The 18,838-nt window shown below is 52.2% G+C and overlaps 1 protein-coding gene across 1 annotated transcript in view; it reads right to left on the reverse strand.

Annotated features, from left to right (window-relative positions):
* cyldl (cylindromatosis (turban tumor syndrome), like) overlaps nt 1-18,838 on the reverse strand; it is a 244,796-nt gene that overhangs the window by 165,429 nt on the left and 60,529 nt on the right. The window lies entirely within an intron of this gene.

The following is an 18,838-nucleotide window of genomic DNA, read 5'->3' on the forward strand; positions in this document are numbered from 1 at the left end:
GGACAGAAGGAGGGTGAAAGGACAGAAGGAGGGTGAAAGGACAGAAGGAGGGTGTAAGGACAGAAGGAGGGTGAAAGGACAGAAGGAGGGTGAAAAGACAGAAGGAGGGTGAAAGGACAGAAGGAGGGTGAAAGGACAGAAGGAGGGTGTAAGGACAGAAGGAGGGTGTAAGGACAGAAGGAGGGTGGAAGGACAGAAGGAGGGTGGAAGGACAGAAGGAGGGTAAAAGGACAGAAGGAGGGTGGAAGGACAGAAGGAGGGTGGAAGGACAGAAGGAAGGTGAAAGGACAGAAGGAGGTTGAAAGGACAGAAGGAGGGTGAAAGGACAGAAGGAGGGTGAAAGGACAGAAGGAGGGTGTAAGGACAGAATGAGGGTGTAAGGACAGAAGGAGGGTGAAAGGACAGAAGGAGGGTGAAAGGACAGAAGGAGGGTGTGAGGACAGAAGGAGGGTGAAAGGACAGAAGGAGGGTGTAAGGACAGAAGGAAGGAGGGTGTAATGACAGAAGGAAGGAGGGTGTAAGGACAGAAGGAGGGTGAAAGGACAGAAGGAGGGTGAAAGGACAGAAGGAGGGTGAAAGGACATAAGGAGGGTGTAAGGACAGAATGAGGGTGTAAGGACAGAAGAAGGGTGAAAGGACAGAAGGAGGGTGAAAGGACAGAAGGAGGGTGTAAGGACAGAAGGAGGGTGAAAGGACAGAAGGAGGGTGAAAGGACAGAAGGAAGGAGGGTGTAAGGACAGAATGAGGGTGTAAGGACAGAAGGAGGGTGAAAGGACAGAAGGAGGGTGAAAGGACGGAAGGAGGGTGTAAGGACAGAAGGAGGGTGAAAGGACAGAAGGAGGGTGAAAGGACAGAAGGAGGGTGAAAGGACATAAGGAGGGTGTAAGGACAGAATGAGGGTGTAAGGACAGAAGAAGGGTGAAAGGACAGAAGGAGGGTGAAAGGACAGAAGGAGGGTGTAAGGACAGAAGGAGGGTGAAAGGACAGAAGGAGGGTGAAAGGACAGAAGGAAGGAGGGTGTAAGGACAGAATGAGGGTGTAAGGACAGAAGGAGGGTGAAAGGACAGAAGGAGGGTGAAAGGACGGAAGGAGGGTGTAAGGACAGAAGGAGGGTGAAAGGACAGAAGGAGGGTGAAAGGACAGAAGGAAGGAGGATGTAAGGACAGAAGGAAGGAGGGTGAAAGGACAGAAGGAGGGTGAAAGGACAGAAGGAGGGTGAAAGGACAGAAGGATGGTGTAAGGACAGAAGGAGGGTGAAAGGACAGAAGGAGGGTGAAAGGACAGAAGGAGGGTGTAAGGACAGAAGGAGGGTGAAAGGACAGAAGGAGGGTGAAAGGACAGAAGGAAGGAGGGTGTAAGGACAGAAGGAAGGAGGGGGAAAGGAAAGAAGGAGGGTGTAAGGACAGAAGGAGGGTGAAAGGACAGAAGGAGGGTGTAAGGACAGAAGGAGGGTGAAAGGACAGAAGGAGGGTGAAAAGACAGAAGGAGGGTGAAAGGACAAAAGGAGGGTGGAAGGACAGAAGGAGGGTGAAAGGACAGAAGGAGGGTGTTAGGACAGAAGGAGGGTGAAAGGACAGAAGGAGGGTGAAAGGACAGAAGGAAGGAGGGTGTAAGGACAGAAGGAAGGAGGGTGAAAGGACAGAAGGAGGGTGAAAGGACAGAAGGAGGGTGAAAGGACAGAAGGATGGTGTAAGGACAGAAGGAGGGTGAAAGGACAGAAGGAGGGTGAAAGGACAGAAGGAAGGAGGGTGTAATGACAGAAGGAAGGAGGGTGTAAGGACAGAAGGAGGGTGAAAGGACAGAAGGAGGGTGAAAGGACAGAAGGAGGGTGGAAGGACAGAAGGAGGGTGAAAGGACAGAAGGAGGGTGTAAGGACAGAAGGAGGGTGAAAGGACAGAAGGATGATGGAAGGAAAGAGGGAGGGTAGAAGGACAGAAGGAGGCTGAAAGGACAGAAGGAGGGTGGAAGGACAGAAGGAGGGTGGAAGGACAGAAGGAGGGTAAAAGGACAGAAGGAGGGTGGAAGGACAGAAGGAGGGTGGAAGGACAGAAGGAAGGTGAAAGGACAGAAGGAGGTTGAAAGGACAGAAGGAGGGTGAAAGGACAGAAGGAGGGTGAAAGGACAGAAGGAGGGTGAAAGGACAGAAGGAGGGTGAAAGGACAGAAGGAGGGTGTGAGGACAGAAGGAGGGTGAAAGGACAGAAGGAGGGTGGAAGGACAGAAGGAGGGTGAAAGGACAGAAGGAGGGTAAAAGGACAGAAGGAGGGTGGAAGGACAGAAGGAGGGTGTAAGGACAGAAGGAAGGAGGGTGTAATGACAGAAGGAAGGAGGGTGTAAGGACAGAAGGAGGGTGAAAGGACAGAAGGAGGGTGAAAGGACAGAAGGAGGGTGGAAGGACAGAAGGAGGGTGAAAGGACAGAAGGAGGGTGAAAGGACATAAGGAGGGTGTAAGGACAGAATGAGGGTGTAAGGACAGAAGAAGGGTGAAAGGACAGAAGGAGGGTGAAAGGACAGAAGGAGGGTGTAAGGACAGAAGGAGGGTGAAAGGACAGAAGGAGGGTGAAAGGACAGAAGGAAGGAGGGTGTAAGGACCGAAGGAAGGAGGGTGTAAGGACAGAATGAGGGTGTAAGGACAGAAGGAGGGTGAAAGGACAGAAGGAGGGTGAAAGGACGGAAGGAGGGTGTAAGGACAGAAGGAGGGTGAAAGGACAGAAGGAAGGAGGGTGTAAGGACAGAAGGAAGGAGGGTGTAAGGACAGAATGAGGGTGTAAGGACAGAAGGAGGGTGAAAGGACAGAAGGAGGGTGAAAGGACGGAAGGAGGGCGTAAGGACAGAAGGAGGGTGAAAGGACAGAAGGAGGGTGAAAGGACAGAAGGAAGGAGGATGTAAGGACAGAAGGAAGGAGGGTGAAAGGACAGAAGGAGGGTGAAAGGACAGAAGGAGGGTGAAAGGACAGAAGGAGGGTGAAAGGACAGAAGGATGGTGTAAGGACAGAAGGAGGGTGAAAGGACAGAAGGAGGGTGTAAGGACAGAAGGAGGGTGAAAGGACAGAAGGGGGGTGTAAGGACAGAAGGAGGGTGAAAGGACAGAAGGAGGGTGAAAAGACAGAAGGAGGGTGAAAGGACAGAAGGAGGGTGGAAGGACAGAAGGAGGGTGAAAGGACAGAAGGAGGGTGTAAGGACTGAAGGAGGGTGAAAGGACAGAAGGAGGGTGAAAGGACAGAAGGAAGGAGGGTGTAAGGACAGAAGGAAGGAGGGTGAAAGGACAGAAGGAGGGTGAAAGGACAGAAGGAGGGTGAAAGGACAGAAGGAGGGTGTAAGGACAGAAGGAGGGTGAAAGGACAGAAGGAGGGTGTAAGGACAGAAGGAGGGTGAAAGGACAGAAGGAGGGTGAAAGGACAGAAGGAGGGTGAAAGGACAGAAGGAGGGTGAAAGGACAGAAGGAGGATGGAAGGACAGAAGGAGGGTAGAAGGACAGAAGGAGGCTGAAAGGACAGAAGGAGGGTGGAAGGACAGAAGGAGGGTGGAAGGACAGAAGGAGGGTAAAAGGACAGAAGGAGGGTGGAAGGACAGAAGGAGGGTGGAAGGACAGAAGGAAGGTGAAAGGACAGAAGGAGGTTGAAAGGACAGAAGGAGGGTGAAAGGACAGAAGGAGGGTGAAAGGACAGAAGGAGGGTGTAAGGACAGAATGAGGGTGTAAGGACAGAAGGAGGGTGAAAGGACAGAACGAGGGTGAAAGGACAGAAGGAGGGTGTGAGGACAGAAGGAGGGTGAAAGGACAGAAGGAGGGTGGAAGGACAGAAGGAGGGTGAAAGGACAGAAGGAGGGTAAAAGGACATAAGGAGGGTGTAAGGACAGAATGAGGGTGTAAGGACAGAAGGAAGGAGGGTGTAATGACAGAAGGAAGGAGGGTGTAAGGACAGAAGGAGGGTGAAAGGACAGAAGGAGGGTGAAAGGACAGAAGGAGGGTGGAAGGACAGAAGGAGGGTGAAAGGACAGAAGGAGGGTGAAAGGACATAAGGAGGGTGTAAGGACAGAATGAGGGTGTAAGGACAGAAGAAGGGTGAAAGGACAGAAGGAGGGTGAAAGGACAGAAGGAGGGTGTAAGGACAGAAGGAGGGTGAAAGGACAGAAGGAGGGTGAAATGACAGAAGGAAGGAGGGTGTAAGGACAGAAGGAAGGCGGGTGTAAGGACAGAATGAGGGTGTAAGGACAGAATGAGGGTGAAAGGACAGAAGGAGGGTGAAAGGACGGAAGGAGGGTGTAAGGACAGAAGGAGGGTGAAAGGACAGAAGGAAGGAGGGTGTAAGGACAGAAGGAAGGATGGTGTAAGGACAGAATGAGGGTGTAAGGACAGAAGGAGGGTGAAAGGACAGAAGGAGGGTGAAAGGACGGAAGGAGGGTGTAAGGACAGAAGGAGGGTGAAAGGACAGAAGGAGGGTGAAAGGACAGAAGGAAGGAGGATGTAAGGACAGAAGGAAGGAGGGTGAAAGGACAGAAGGAGGGTGAAAGGACAGAAGGAGGGTGAAAGGACAGAAGGATGGTGTAAGGACAGAAGGAGGGTGAAAGGACAGAAGGAGGGTGTAAGGACAGAAGGAGGGTGAAAGGACAGAAGGGGGGTGTAAGGACAGAAGGAGGGTGAAAGGACAGAAGGAGGGTGAAAAGACAGAAGGAGGGTGAAAGGACAGAAGGAGGGTGGAAGGACAGAAGGAGGGTGAAAGGACAGAAGGAGGGTGTAAGGACTGAAGGAGGGTGAAAGGACAGAAGGAGGGTGAAAGGACAGAAGGAAGGAGGGTGTAAGGACAGAAGGAAGGAGGGTGAAAGGACAGAAGGAGGGTGAAAGGACAGAAGGAGGGTGAAAGGACAGAAGGAGGGTGTAAGGACAGAAGGAGGGTGAAAGGACAGAAGGAGGGTGTAAGGACAGAAGGAGGGTGAAAGGACAGAAGGAGGGTGAAAGGACAGAAGGAGGGTGAAAGGACAGAAGGAAGGAGGGTGTAATGACAGAAGGAAGGAGGGTGTAAGGACAGAAGGAGGGTGAAAGGACAGAAGGAGGGTGAAAGGACAGAAGGAGGGTGGAAGGACAGAAGGAGGGTGAAAGGACAGAAGGAGGGTGTGAGGACAGAAGGAGGGTGAAAGGACAGAAGGAGGATGGAAGGACAGAAGGAGGGTAGAAGGACAGAAGGAGGGTGAAAGGACAGAAGGAGGGTGGAAGGACAGAAGGAGGGTGAAAGGACAGAAGGAGGGTAAAAGGACAGAAGGAGGGTGTAAGGACAGAAGGAGGGTGTAAGGACAGAAGGAGGGTGTAAGGACAGAAGGAGGGTGAAAGGACAGAAGGAGGGTGTAAGGACAGAAGGAGGGTGAAAGGACAGAAGGAGGGTGAAAGGAGAGAAGGAGGGTGAAAGGACAGAAGGAAGGAGGGTGTAATGACAGAAGGAAGGAGGGTGTAAGGACAGAAGGAGGGTGAAAGGACAGAGGGAGGGTGAAAGGACAGAAGGAGGGTGGAAGGACAGAAGGAGGGTGAAAGGACAGAAGGAGGGTGAAAGGACAGAAGGAGGATGGAAGGACAGAAGGAGGGTAGAAGGACAGAAGGAGGGTGAAAGGACAGAAGGAGGGTGGAAGGACAGAAGGAGGGTGAAAGGACAGAAGGAGGGTAAAAGGACAGAAGGAGGGTGTAAGGACAGAAGGAGGGTGTAAGGACAGAAGGAGGGTGTAAGGACAGAAGGAGGGTGAAAGGACAGAAGGAGGGTGAAAGGACAGAAGGAGGGTGTAAGGACAGAAGGAGGGTGAAAGGACAGAAGGAGGGTGAAAAGACAGAAGGAGGGTGAAAGGACAGAAGGAGGGTGAAAGGACAGAAGGAGGGTGTAAGGACAGAAGGAGGGTGGAAGGACAGAAGGAGGGTGAAAGGACAGAAGCAGGGTGTAAGGACAGAAGGAGGGTGAAAGGACAGAAGGAGGGTGAAAGGACAGAAGGAAGGAGGGTGTAAGGACAGAAGGAAGGAGGGTGAAAGGACAGAAGGAGGGTGAAAGGACAGAAGGAGGGTGAAAGGACAGAAGGAGGGTGAAAGGACAGAAGGATGGTGTAAGGACAGAAGGAGGGTGAAAGGACAGAAGGAGGGTGAAAGGACAGAAGGAGGGTGTAAGGACAGAAGGAGGGTGAAAGGACAGAAGGAGGGTGAAAAGACAGAAGGAGGGTTAAAGGAAAGAAGGAGGGTGGAAGGACAGAAGGAAGGAGGGTGTAAGGACAGAAGGAAGGTGAAAGGACAGAAGGAGGGTGTAAGGACAGAAGGAGGGTGTAAGGACAGAAGGAGGGTGAAAGGACAGAAGGAGGGTGAAAGGACAGAAGGAGGGTGTAAGGACAGAAGGAGGGTGAAAGGACAGAAGGAGGGTGAAAAGACAGAAGGAGGGTGAAAGGACAGAAGGAGGGTGAAAGGACAGAAGGAGGGTGTAAGGACAGAAGGAGGGTGTAAGGACAGAAGGAGGGTGGAAGGACAGAAGGAGGGTGGAAGGACAGAAGGAGGGTAAAAGGACAGAAGGAGGGTGGAAGGACAGAAGGAGGGTGGAAGGACAGAAGGAAGGTGAAAGGACAGAAGGAGGTTGAAAGGACAGAAGGAGGGTGAAAGGACAGAAGGAGGGTGAAAGGACAGAAGGAGGGTGAAAGGACAGAAGGAGGGTGTAAGGACAGAATGAGGGTGTAAGGACAGAAGGAGGGTGAAAGGACAGAAGGAGGGTGAAAGGACAGAAGGAGGGTGTGAGGACAGAAGGAGGGTGAAAGGACAGAAGGAGGGTGTAAGGACAGAAGGAAGGAGGGTGTAATGACAGAAGGAAGGAGGGTGTAAGGACAGAAGGAGGGTGAAAGGACAGAAGGAGGGTGAAAGGACAGAAGGAGGGTGAAAGGACATAAGGAGGGTGTAAGGACAGAATGAGGGTGTAAGGACAGAAGAAGGGTGAAAGGACAGAAGGAGGGTGAAAGGACAGAAGGAGGGTGTAAGGACAGAAGGAGGGTGAAAGGACAGAAGGAGGGTGAAAGGACAGAAGGAAGGAGGGTGTAAGGACAGAATGAGGGTGTAAGGACAGAAGGAGGGTGAAAGGACAGAAGGAGGGTGAAAGGACGGAAGGAGGGTGTAAGGACAGAAGGAGGGTGAAAGGACAGAAGGAGGGTGAAAGGACAGAAGGAAGGAGGATGTAAGGACAGAAGGAAGGAGGGTGAAAGGACAGAAGGAGGGTGAAAGGACAGAAGGATGGTGTAAGGACAGAAGGAGGGTGAAAGGACAGAAGGAGGGTGAAAGGACAGAAGGAGGGTGTAAGGACAGAAGGAGGGTGAAAGGACAGAAGGAGGGTGAAAGGACAGAAGGAAGGAGGGTGTAAGGACAGAAGGAAGGAGGGGGAAAGGAAAGAAGGAGGGTGTAAGGACAGAAGGAGGGTGAAAGGACAGAAGGAGGGTGTAAGGACAGAAGGAGGGTGAAAGGACAGAAGGAGGGTGAAAAGACAGAAGGAGGGTGAAAGGACAAAAGGAGGGTGGAAGGACAGAAGGAGGGTGAAAGGACAGAAGGAGGGTGTTAGGACAGAAGGAGGGTGAAAGGACAGAAGGAGGGTGAAAGGACAGAAGGAAGGAGGGTGTAAGGACAGAAGGAAGGAGGGTGAAAGGACAGAAGGAAGGAGGGTGAAAAGGACAGAAGGAGGGTGAAAGGACAGAAGGAGGGTGTAAGGACAGAAGGAGGGTGAAAGGACAGAAGGAGGGTGAAAGGACAGAAGGAGGGTGAAAGGACAGAAGGAGGGTGAAAGGACAGAAGGAAGGAGGGTGTAATGACAGAAGGAAGGAGGGTGTAAGGACAGAAGGAGGGTGAAAGGACAGAAGGAGGGTGAAAGGACAGAAGGAGGGTGTAAGGACAGAAGGAGGGTGAAAGGACAGAAGGAGGGTGTAAGGACAGAAGGAGGGTGAAAGGACAGAAGGAGGGTGAAAGGACAGAAGGAGGATGTAAGGACAGAAGGAGGGTGAAAGGACAGAAGGAGGGTGAAAGGACAGAAGGAAGGAGGGTGTAAGGACAGAAGGAAGGAGGGTGTAAGGACAGAATGAGGGTGTAAGGACAGAAGGAGGGTGAAAGGACAGAAGGAGGGTGAAAGGACGGAAGGAGGGTGTGAGGACAGAAGGAGGGTGAAAGGACAGAAGGAAGGAGGGTGTAAGGACAGAAGGAAGGAGGGTGAAAGGACAGAAGGAGGGTGAAAGGACAGAAGGAGGGTGAAAGGACAGAAGGAGGGTGTAAGGACAGAAGGAGGGTGAAAGGACAGAAGGAGGGTGTAAGGACAGAAGGAGGGTGAAAGGACAGAAGGAGGGTGTAAGGACAGAAGGAGGGTGAAAGGACAGAAGGAGGGTGTAAGGACAGAAGGAGGGTGGAAGGACAGAAGGAGGGTGAAAGGACAGAAGGAGGGTGTTAGGACAGAAGGAGGGTGAAAGGACAGAAGGAGGGTGAAAGGACAGAAGGAGGGTGAAAGGACAGAAGGAGGGTGTAAGGACAGAAGGAGGGTGAAAGGACAGAAGGAGGGTGTAAGGACAGAAGGAGGGTGAAAGGACAGAAGGAGGGTGAAAGGAGAGAAGGAGGGTGAAAGGACAGAAGGAAGGAGGGTGTAATGACAGAAGGAAGGAGGGTGTAAGGACAGAAGGAGGGTGAAAGGACAGAGGGAGGGTGAAAGGACAGAAGGAGGGTGGAAGGACAGAAGGAGGGTGAAAGGACAGAAGGAGGATGGAAGGACAGAAGGAGGGTAGAAGGAGAGAAGGAGGGTGAAAGGACAGAAGGAGGGTGGAAGGACAGAAGGAGGGTGAAAGGACAGAAGGAGGGTAAAAGGACAGAAGGAGGGTGTAAGGACAGAAGGAGGGTGTAAGGACAGAAGGAGGGTGTAAGGACAGAAGGAGGGTGAAAGGACAGAAGGAGGGTGAAAGGACAGAAGGAGGGTGTAAGGACAGAAGGAGGGTGAAAGGACAGAAGGAGGGTGAAAAGACAGAAGGAGGGTGAAAGGACAGAAGGAGGGTGAAAGGACAGAAGGAGGGTGTAAGGACAGAAGGAGGGTGGAAGGACAGAAGGAGGGTGAAAGGACAGAAGCAGGGTGTAAGGACAGAAGGAGGGTGAAAGGACAGAAGGAGGGTGAAAGGACAGAAGGAAGGAGGGTGTAAGGACAGAAGGAAGGAGGGTGAAAGGACAGAAGGAGGGTGAAAGGACAGAAGGAGGGTGAAAGGACAGAAGGAGGGTGAAAGGACAGAAGGATGGTGTAAGGACAGAAGGAGGGTGAAAGGACAGAAGGAGGGTGAAAGGACAGAAGGAGGGTGTAAGGACAGAAGGAGGGTGAAAGGACAGAAGGAGGGTGAAAAGACAGAAGGAGGGTTAAAGGAAAGAAGGAGGGTGGAAGGACAGAAGGAAGGAGGGTGTAAGGACAGAAGGAAGGTGAAAGGACAGAAGGAGGGTGAAAGGACAGAAGGAGGGTGAAAGGACAGAAGGAGGGTGAAAGGACAGAAGGAGGGTAAAAGGACAGAAGGAGGGTGAAAGGACAGAACGAGGGTGAAAGGACAGAAGGAGGGTGTGAGGACAGAAGGAGGGTGAAAGGACAGAAGGAGGGTGGAAGGACAGAAGGAGGGTGAAAGGACAGAAGGAGGGTAAAAGGACAGAAGGAGGGTGTAAGGACAGAATGAGGGTGTAAGGACAGAAGGAAGGAGGGTGTAATGACAGAAGGAAGGAGGGTGTAAGGACAGAAGGAGGGTGAAAGGACAGAAGGAGGGTGAAAGGACAGAAGGAGGGTGGAAGGACAGAAGGAGGGTGAAAGGACAGAAGGAGGGTGAAAGGACATAAGGAGGGTGTAAGGACAGAATGAGGGTGTAAGGACAGAAGAAGGGTGAAAGGACAGAAGGAGGGTGAAAGGACAGAAGGAGGGTGTAAGGACAGAAGGAGGGTGAAAGGACAGAAGGAGGGTGAAATGACAGAAGGAAGGAGGGTGTAAGGACAGAAGGAAGGCGGGTGTAAGGACAGAATGAGGGTGTAAGGACAGAATGAGGGTGAAAGGACAGAAGGAGGGTGAAAGGACGGAAGGAGGGTGTAAGGACAGAAGGAGGGTGAAAGGACAGAAGGAAGGAGGGTGTAAGGACAGAAGGAAGGATGGTGTAAGGACAGAATGAGGGTGTAAGGACAGAAGGAGGGTGAAAGGACAGAAGGAGGGTGAAAGGACGGAAGGAGGGTGTAAGGACAGAAGGAGGGTGAAAGGACAGAAGGAGGGTGAAAGGACAGAAGGAAGGAGGATGTAAGGACAGAAGGAAGGAGGGTGAAAGGACAGAAGGAGGGTGAAAGGACAGAAGGAGGGTGAAAGGACAGAAGGATGGTGTAAGGACAGAAGGAGGGTGAAAGGACAGAAGGAGGGTGTAAGGACAGAAGGAGGGTGAAAGGACAGAAGGGGGGTGTAAGGACAGAAGGAGGGTGAAAGGACAGAAGGAGGGTGAAAAGACAGAAGGAGGGTGAAAGGACAGAAGGAGGGTGGAAGGACAGAAGGAGGGTGAAAGGACAGAAGGAGGGTGTAAGGACTGAAGGAGGGTGAAAGGACAGAAGGAGGGTGAAAGGACAGAAGGAAGGAGGGTGTAAGGACAGAAGGAAGGAGGGTGAAAGGACAGAAGGAGGGTGAAAGGACAGAAGGAGGGTGAAAGGACAGAAGGAGGGTGTAAGGACAGAAGGAGGGTGAAAGGACAGAAGGAGGGTGTAAGGACAGAAGGAGGGTGAAAGGACAGAAGGAGGGTGAAAGGACAGAAGGAGGGTGAAAGGACAGAAGGAAGGAGGGTGTAATGACAGAAGGAAGGAGGGTGTAAGGACAGAAGGAGGGTGAAAGGACAGAAGGAGGGTGAAAGGACAGAAGGAGGGTGGAAGGACAGAAGGAGGGTGAAAGGACAGAAGGAGGGTGTAAGGACAGAAGGAGGGTGAAAGGACAGAAGGAGGATGGAAGGACAGAAGGAGGGTAGAAGGACAGAAGGAGGGTGAAAGGACAGAAGGAGGGTGGAAGGACAGAAGGAGGGTGGAAGGACAGAAGGAGGGTAAAAGGACAGAAGGAGGGTGGAAGGACAGAAGGAGGGTGGAAGGACAGAAGGAAGGTGAAAGGACAGAAGGAGGTTGAAAGGACAGAAGGAGGGTGAAAGGACAGAAGGAGGGTGAAAGGACAGAAGGAGGGTGAAAGGACAGAAGGAGGGTGAAAGGACAGAAGGAGGGTGTAAGGACAGAATGAGGGTGTAAGGACAGAAGGAGGGTGAAAGGACAGAAGGAGGGTGAAAGGACAGAAGGAGGGTGTGAGGACAGAAGGAGGGTGAAAGGACAGAAGGAGGGTGTAAGGACAGAAGGAAGGAGGGTGTAATGACAGAAGGAAGGAGGGTGTAAGGACAGAAGGAGGGTGAAAGGACAGAAGGAGGGTGAAAGGACAGAAGGAGCGTGAAAGGACATAAGGAGGGTGTAAGGACAGAATGAGGGTGTAAGGACAGAAGAAGGGTGAAAGGACAGAAGGAGGGTGAAAGGACAGACGGAGGGTGTAAGGACAGAAGGAGGGTGAAAGGACAGAAGGAGGGTGAAAGGACAGAAGGAAGGAGGGTGTAAGGACAGAATGAGGGTGTAAGGACAGAAGGAGGGTGAAAGGACAGAAGGAGGGTGAAAGGACGGAAGGAGGGTGTAAGGACAGAAGGAGGGTGAAAGGACAGAAGGAGGGTGAAAGGACAGAAGGAAGGAGGATGTAAGGACAGAAGGAAGGAGGGTGAAAGGACAGAAGGAGGGTGAAAGGACAGAAGGAGGGTGAAAGGACAGAAGGAGGGTGAAAGGACAGAAGGATGGTGTAAGGACAGAAGGAGGGTGAAAGGACAGAAGGAGGGTGAAAGGACAGAAGGAGGGTGTAAGGACAGAAGGAGGGTGAAAGGACAGAAGGAGGGTGAAAGGACAGAAGGAAGGAGGGTGTAAGGACAGAAGGAAGGAGGGGGAAAGGAAAGAAGGAGGGTGTAAGGACAGAAGGAGGGTGAAAGGACAGAAGGAGGGTGTAAGGACAGAAGGAGGGTGAAAGGACAGAAGGAGGGTGAAAAGACAGAAGGAGGGTGAAAGGACAGAAGGAGGGTGGAAGGACAGAAGGAGGGTGAAAGGACAGAAGGAGGGTGTTAGGACAGAAGGAGGGTGAAAGGACAGAAGGAGGGTGAAAGGACAGAAGGAAGGAGGGTGTAAGGACAGAAGGAAGGAGGGTGAAAGGACAGAAGGAAGGAGGGTGAAAGGACAGAAGGAGGGTGAAAGGACAGAAGGAGGGTGTAAGGACAGAAGGAGGGTGAAAGGACAGAAGGAGGCTGAAAGGACAGAAGGAGGGTGAAAGGACAGAAGGAGGGTGAAAGGACAGAAGGAAGGAGGGTGTAATGACAGAAGGAAGGAGGGTGTAAGGACAGAAGGAGGGTGAAAGGACAGAAGGAGGGTGAAAGGACAGAAGGAGGGTGTAAGGACAGAAGGAGGGTGAAAGGACAGAAGGAGGGTGTAAGGACAGAAGGAGGGTGAAAGGACAGAAGGAGGGTGAAAGGACAGAAGGAGGATGTAAGGACAGAAGGAGGGTGAAAGGACAGAAGGAGGGTGAAAGGACAGAAGGAAGGAGGGTGTAAGGACAGAAGGAAGGAGGGTGTAAGGACAGAATGAGGGTGTAAGGACAGAAGGAGGGTGAAAGGACAGAAGGAGGGTGAAAGGACGGAAGGAGGGTGTGAGGACAGAAGGAGGGTGAAAGGACAGAAGGAAGGAGGGTGTAAGGACAGAAGGAAGGAGGGTGAAAGGACAGAAGGAGGGTGAAAGGACAGAAGGAGGGTGAAAGGACAGAAGGAGGGTGAAAGGACAGAAGGAGGGTGTAAGGACAGAAGGAGGGTGAAAGGACAGAAGGAGGGTGTAAGGACAGAAGGAGGGTGGAAGGACAGAAGGAGGGTGAAAGGACAGAAGGAGGGTGTTAGGACAGAAGGAGGGTGAAAGGACAGAAGGAGGGTGAATGGACAAAAGGAGGGTGAAAGGACAGAAGGAGGGTGTAAGGACAGAAGGAGGGTGAAAGGACAGAAGGAGGGTGTAAGGACAGAAGGAGGGTGAAAGGACAGAAGGAGGGTGAAAGGAGAGAAGGAGGGTGAAAGGACAGAAGGAAGGAGGGTGTAATGACAGAAGGAAGGAGGGTGTAAGGACAGAAGGAGGGTGAAAGGACAGAAGGAGGGTGAAAGGACAGAAGGAGGGTGGAAGGACAGAAGGAGGGTGAAAGGACAGAAGGAGGGTGTAAGGACAGAAGGAGGGTGAAAGGACAGAAGGAGGATGGAAGGACAGAAGGAGGGTAGAAGGACAGAAGGAGGGTGAAAGGACAGAAGGAGGGTGGAAGGACAGAAGGAGGGTGAAAGGACAGAAGGAGGGTAAAAGGACAGAAGGAGGGTGTAAGGACAGAAGGAGGGTGTAAGGACAGAAGGAGGGTGTAAGGACAGAAGGAGGGTGAAAGGACAGAAGGAGGGTGAAAGGACAGAAGGAGGGTGTAAGGACAGAAGGAGGGTGAAAGGACAGAAGGAGGGTGAAAAGACAGAAGGAGGGTGAAAGGACAGAAGGAGGGTGAAAGGACAGAAGGAGGGTGTAAGGACAGAAGGAGGGTGTAAGGACAGAAGGAGGGTGGAAGGACAGAAGGAGGGTGGAAGGACAGAAGGAGGGTAAAAGGACAGAAGGAGGGTGGAAGGACAGAAGGAGGGTGGAAGGACAGAAGGAAGGTGAAAGGACAGAAGGAGGTTGAAAGGACAGAAGGAGGGTGAAAGGACAGAAGGAGGGTGAAAGGACAGAAGGAGGGTGAAAGGACAGAAGGAGGGTGTAAGGACAGAATGAGGGTGTAAGGACAGAAGGAGGGTGAAAGGACAGAAGGAGGGTGAAAGGACAGAAGGAGGGTGTGAGGACAGAAGGAGGGTGAAAGGACAGAAGGAGGGTGTAAGGACAGAAGGAAGGAGGGTGTAATGACAGAAGGAAGGAGGGTGTAAGGACAGAAGGAGGGTGAAAGGACAGAAGGAGGGTGAAAGGACAGAAGGAGGGTGAAAGGACATAAGGAGGGTGTAAGGACAGAATGAGGGTGTAAGGACAGAAGAAGGGTGAAAGGACAGAAGGAGGGTGAAAGGACAGAAGGAGGGTGTAAGGACAGAAGGAGGGTGAAAGGACAGAAGGAGGGTGAAAGGACAGAAGGAAGGAGGGTGTAAGGACAGAATGAGGGTGTAAGGACAGAAGGAGGGTGAAAGGACAGAAGGAGGGTGAAAGGACGGAAGGAGGGTGTAAGGACAGAAGGAGGGTGAAAGGACAGAAGGAGGGTGAAAGGACAGAAGGAAGGAGGATGTAAGGACAGAAGGAAGGAGGGTGAAAGGACAGAAGGAGGGTGAAAGGACAGAAGGAGGGTGAAAGGACAGAAGGATGGTGTAAGGACAGAAGGAGGGTGAAAGGACAGAAGGAGGGTGAAAGGACAGAAGGAGGGTGTAAGGACAGAAGGAGGGTGAAAGGACAGAAGGAGGGTGAAAGGACAGAAGGAAGGAGGGTGTAAGGACAGAAGGAAGGAGGGGGAAAGGAAAGAAGGAGGGTGTAAGGACAGAAGGAGGGTGAAAGGACAGAAGGAGGGTGTAAGGACAGAAGGAGGGTGAAAGGACAGAAGGAGGGTGAAAAGACAGAAGGAGGGTGAAAGGACAAAAGGAGGGTGGAAGGACAGAAGGAGGGTGAAAGGACAGAAGGAGGGTGTTAGGACAGAAGGAGGGTGAAAGGACAGAAGGAGGGTGAAAGGACAGAAGGAAGGAGGGTGTAAGGACAGAAGGAAGGAGGGTGAAAGGACAGAAGGAAGGAGGGTGAAAAGGACAGAAGGAGGGTGAAAGGACAGAAGGAGGGTGTAAGGACAGAAGGAGGGTGAAAGGACAGAAGGAGGGTGAAAGGACAGAAGGAGGGTGTAAGGACAGAAGGAGGGTGGAAGGACAGAAGGAGGGTGAAAGGACAGAAGGAGGGTGTTAGGACAGAAGGAGGGTGAAAGGACAGAAGGAGGGTGAATGGACAAAAGGAGGGTGAAAGGACAGAAGGAGGGTGTAAGGACAGAAGGAGGGTGAAAGGACAGAAGGAGGGTGAAAGGACAGAAGGAGGGTGAAAGGACAGAAGGAGGGTGAAAGGAGAGAAGGAGGGTGAAAGGACAGAAGGAAGGAGGGTGTAATGACAGAAGGAAGGAGGGTGTAAGGACAGAAGGAGGGTGAAAGGACAGAAGGAGGGTGAAAGGACAGAAGGAGGGTGGAAGGACAGAAGGAGGGTGAAAGGACAGAAGGAGGGTGTAAGGACAGAAGGAGGGTGAAAGGACAGAAGGAGGATGGAAGGACAGAAGGAGGGTAGAAGGACAGAAGGAGGGTGAAAGGACAGAAGGAGGGTGGAAGGACAGAAGGAGGGTGAAAGGACAGAAGGAGGGTAAAAGGACAGAAGGAGGGTGTAAGGACAGAAGGAGGGTGTAAGGACAGAAGGAGGGTGTAAGGACAGAAGGAGGGTGAAAGGACAGAAGGAGGGTGAAAGGACAGAAGGAGGGTGTAAGGACAGAAGGAGGGTGAAAGGACAGAAGGAGGGTGAAAAGACAGAAGGAGGGTGAAAGGACAGAAGGAGGGTGAAAGGACAGAAGGAGGGTGTAAGGACAGAAGGAGGGTGTAAGGACAGAAGGAGGGTGGAAGGACAGAAGGAGGGTGGAAGGACAGAAGGAGGGTAAAAGGACAGAAGGAGGGTGGAAGGACAGAAGGAGGGTGGAAGGACAGAAGGAAGGTGAAAGGACAGAAGGAGGTTGAAAGGACAGAAGGAGGGTGAAAGGACAGAAGGAGGGTGAAAGGACAGAAGGAGGGTGAAAGGACAGAAGGAGGGTGTAAGGACAGAATGAGGGTGTAAGGACAGAAGGAGGGTGAAAGGACAGAAGGAGGGTGAAAGGACAGAAGGAGGGTGTGAGGACAGAAGGAGGGTGAAAGGACAGAAGGAGGGTGTAAGGACAGAAGGAAGGAGGGTGTAATGACAGAAGGAAGGAGGGTGTAAGGACAGAAGGAGGGTGAAAGGACAGAAGGAGGGTGAAAGGACAGAAGGAGGGTGAAAGGACATAAGGAGGGTGTAAGGACAGAATGAGGGTGTAAGGACAGAAGAAGGGTGAAAGGACAGAAGGAGGGTGAAAGGACAGAAGGAGGGTGTAAGGACAGAAGGAGGGTGAAAGGACAGAAGGAGGGTGAAAGGACAGAAGGAAGGAGGGTGTAAGGACAGAATGAGGGTGTAAGGACAGAAGGAGGGTGAAAGGACAGAAGGAGGGTGAAAGGACGGAAGGAGGGTGTAAGGACAGAAGGAGGGTGAAAGGACAGAAGGAGGGTGAAAGGACAGAAGGAAGGAGGATGTAAGGACAGAAGGAAGGAGGGTGAAAGGACAGAAGGAGGGTGAAAGGACAGAAGGAGGGTGAAAGGACAGAAGGATGGTGTAAGGACAGAAGGAGGGTGAAAGGACAGAAGGAGGGTGAAAGGACAGAAGGAGGGTGTAAGGACAGAAGGAGGGTGAAAGGACAGAAGGAGGGTGAAAGGACAGAAGGAAGGAGGGTGTAAGGACAGAAGGAAGGAGGGGGAAAGGAAAGAAGGAGGGTGTAAGGACAGAAGGAGGGTGAAAGGACAGAAGGAGGGTGTAAGGACAGAAGGAGGGTGAAAGGACAGAAGGAGGGTGAAAAGACAGAAGGAGGGTGAAAGGACAAAAGGAGGGTGGAAGGACAGAAGGAGGGTGAAAGGACAGAAGGAGGGTGTTAGGACAGAAGGAGGGTGAAAGGACAGAAGGAGGGTGAAAGGACAGAAGGAAGGAGGGTGTAAGGACAGAAGGAAGGAGGGTGAAAGGACAGAAGGAAGGAGGGTGAAAAGGACAGAAGGAGGGTGAAAGGACAGAAGGAGGGTGTAAGGACAGAAGGAGGGTGAAAGGACAGAAGGAGGGTGAAAGGACAGAAGGAGGGTGAAAGGACAGAAGGAGGGTGAAAGGACAGAAGGAAGGAGGGTGTAATGACAGAAGGAAGGAGGGTGTAAGGACAGAAGGAGGGTGAAAGGACAGAAGGAGGGTGAAAGGACAGAAGGAGGGTGTAAGGACAGAAGGAGGGTGAAAGGACAGAAGGAGGGTGTAAGGACAGAAGGAGGGTGAAAGGACAGAAGGAGGGTGAAAGGACAGAAGGAGGATGTAAGGACAGAAGGAGGGTGAAAGGACAGAAGGAGGGTGAAAGGACAGAAGGAAGGAGGGTGTAAGGACAGAAGGAAGGAGGGTGTAAGGACAGAATGAGGGTGTAAGGACAGAAGGAGGGTGAAAGGACAGAAGGAGGGTGAAAGGACGGAAGGAGGGTGTGAGGACAGAAGGAGGGTGAAAGGACAGAAGGAAGGAGGGTGTAAGGACAGAAGGAAGGAGGGTGAAAGGACAGAAGGAGGGTGAAAGGACAGAAGGAGGGTGAAAGGACAGAAGGAGGGTGTAAGGACAGAAGGAGGGTGAAAGGACAGAAGGAGGGTGTAAGGACAGAAGGAGGGTGAAAGGACAGAAGGAGGGTGTAAGGACAGAAGGAGGGTGAAAGGACAGAAGGAGGGTGTAAGGACAGAAGGAGGGTGGAAGGACAGAAGGAGGGTGAAAGGACAGAAGGAGGGTGTTAGGACAGAAGGAGGGTGAAAGGACAGAAGGAGGGTGAAAGGACAGAAGGAGGGTGAAAGGACAGAAGGAGGGTGTAAGGACAGAAGGAGGGTGAAAGGACAGAAGGAGGGTGTAAGGACAGAAGGAGGGTGAAAGGACAGAAGGAGGGTGAAAGGAGAGAAGGAGGGTGAAAGGACAGAAGGAAGGAGGGTGTAATGACAGAAGGAAGGAGGGTGTAAGGACAGAAGGAGGGTGAAAGGACAGAGGGAGGGTGAAAGGACAGAAGGAGGGTGGAAGGACAGAAGGAGGGTGAAAGGACAGAAGGAGGATGGAAGGACAGAAGGAGGGTAGAAGGACAGAAGGAGGGTGAAAGGACAGAAGGAGGGTGGAAGGACAGAAGGAGGGTGAAAGGACAGAAGGAGGGTAAAAGGACAGAAGGAGGGTGTAAGGACAGAAGGAGGGTGTAAGGACAGAAGGAGGGTGTAAGGACAGAAGGAGGGTGAAAGGACAGAAGGAGGGTGAAAGGACAGAAGGAGGGTGTAAGGACAGAAGGAGGGTGAAAGGACAGAAGGAGGGTGAAAAGACAGAAGGAGGGTGAAAGGACAGAAGGAGGGTGAAAGGACAGAAGGAGGGTGTAAGGACAGAAGGAGGGTGGAAGGACAGAAGGAGGGTGAAAGGACAGAAGCAGGGTGTAAGGACAGAAGGAGGGTGAAAGGACAGAAGGAGGGTGAAAGGACAGAAGGAAGGAGGGTGTAAGGACAGAAGGAAGGAGGGTGAAAGGACAGAAGGAGGGTGAAAGGACAGAAGGAGGGTGAAAGGACAGAAGGAGGGTGAAAGGACAGAAGGATGGTGTAAGGACAGAAGGAGGGTGAAAGGACAGAAGGAGGGTGAAAGGACAGAAGGAGGGTGTAAGGACAGAAGGAGGGTGAAAGGACAGAAGGAGGGTGAAAAGACAGAAGGAGGGTTAAAGGAAAGAAGGAGGGTGGAAGGACAGAAGGAAGGAGGGTGTAAGGACAGAAGGAAGGTGAAAGGACAGAAGGAGGGTGAAAGGACAGAAGGAGGGTGAAAGGACAGAAGGAGGGTGAAAGGACAGAAGGAGGGTGAAAGGACAGAAGGAGGGTGAAAGGACAGAAGGAAGGAGGGTGTAAGGACAGAAGGAAGGAGGGTGTAAGGACAGAATGAGGGTGTAA

This window comes from Eucyclogobius newberryi, unplaced genomic scaffold (assembly GCF_026437365.1).
Source record: "Eucyclogobius newberryi isolate DKJ021-1_F unplaced genomic scaffold, fEucNew1.0.hap1 SCAF_9, whole genome shotgun sequence".
Lineage (NCBI taxonomy): Eukaryota > Metazoa > Chordata > Actinopteri > Gobiiformes > Gobiidae > Eucyclogobius > Eucyclogobius newberryi.